Raw genomic sequence first — 1,741 nt, 5'->3', positions numbered from 1 at the left:
GATTAATGACAATCGCGTGATTAATTGCGCTAATAAGTTACCGCGCGCGCACACGCATCGCTAATCAGCTGTTGTAATTAATCGGCGAGTTCGTTGCTCCATGCAAGCAATTTCACGGTGTTTCCAATATATATATTATATATATATATATATATATATATATATATATGTGTCAGATCTGTACTAACACTTCTGCCGTCAAAATTTATAGCAGACACTTGTAAAATTTGTTCTCAGTATATTTGATTGTACTAAAGCATTGAAAAATTCGAAAAAATTTTTAATTTTCATAGATTTAAATCATAATTATCAAGTAAAACATGAAATGTTTGGTAATTAATGATGTCTAATATGTTACAGTTTTTGGTCTTTTAATAAAGTGTTATTTATGGAAATTTATATTAAATACACTACATATAAAACTAAGAAAACATATATGTTATATATATTTCGAATTTAGTAATTCAAGAAAAAACATCGTACGACATTATGACTAAAGACTAAACATGACACGTTAAACATGACGTTAATCATTGATATAAATCTCAGTATTCAGACAATCAATCAATTATAATTTATTGTTAATTAATTTATGATATATAGAAAGTTAAAGGTAGCTTGATTTTTATCATTAATTTAATATAATCATTTGAAGTAATACACGACTTCTTACGACCGATTTAGATTTTATTTTATTTAATATTACATACACTGTGTCGGAATTAAAAAATTACATCTAATTTTATGTTATTTTATTGTCATCAATTCTTTAGTATATGAAGCGAAATTTTATGAAATTTTACAATAAATTTCCTTAAATTTTCCGTCAATTTTAGATGCTTGAATGCAATTATGGCGATACAGATAATTAAAAACAAATATCAGTAATATATTATAACAATAAGTGATTACGCTTGTGAAAACGCATGCATATCGCCGAAAGATTTATTGGTACGTTATTTCACCTTCCATAACATCTGAAAACAAAATAACATGCAAGTTTTCTTTGTCAAATTGTCTTCGTTTTGATAAGGTTCTCAGTACTACTAGAATTGTATTATTGTTTTCTTTTACAAACACCTTTTATTGTGTTTTTATTAATTATCTGTTTTAGTTATTAAACGCACATTAACCGAAGCATTTGACTTGATTTTAATATAACTTTTGTATACGTAGCTTTAAATCGATGTCTTTACAATCACTTTTTCAGTATTGTCTTTTTGTCGTTGAATCTCTCTTGTAATCTATATATAGATTTACAATATCCTTTCTTATCTATATATATATATTTTTTGAAAGTATCCTTTTAATCTTTTTTTTTTACATAGCCATTTAACTTCTTATTTCAGATTTGTTTAACCATTTCAACTCGTTTGTACATAAAAAAGATTTGTTGTAAATCTAAATTGAACTTGTCTGTTATATATATCTCTAAGTTTTTATCATAATATATTGTATTTCTTATTGTATTATCTAAAAGTTACATATATACTATATTATTATTATACAATTATTATACTTTTATATCTTTGCTTTTTTACTTTTAAAAATAAAACTTGTGTGACTTTAAATATGCACTATGATTTCTATAACGTATAATTTCAAATCTTGTGTGTGAATTTCTGCTAAAAGAATCAATTAAGAAGTTATTGTATTAATATTTTTTAATTATATATTCTCTAGCAAAAAAAACCGTCCAATTATATTCAATTAAAATGCACTGCTAATCTTGTAAGTTTTT

Source organism: Trachymyrmex septentrionalis, unplaced genomic scaffold (assembly GCF_001594115.1).
Source record: "Trachymyrmex septentrionalis isolate Tsep2-gDNA-1 unplaced genomic scaffold, Tsep1.0 scaffold51, whole genome shotgun sequence".
NCBI lineage: Eukaryota > Metazoa > Arthropoda > Insecta > Hymenoptera > Formicidae > Trachymyrmex > Trachymyrmex septentrionalis.
This window is presented reverse-complemented; position numbering follows the sequence as displayed.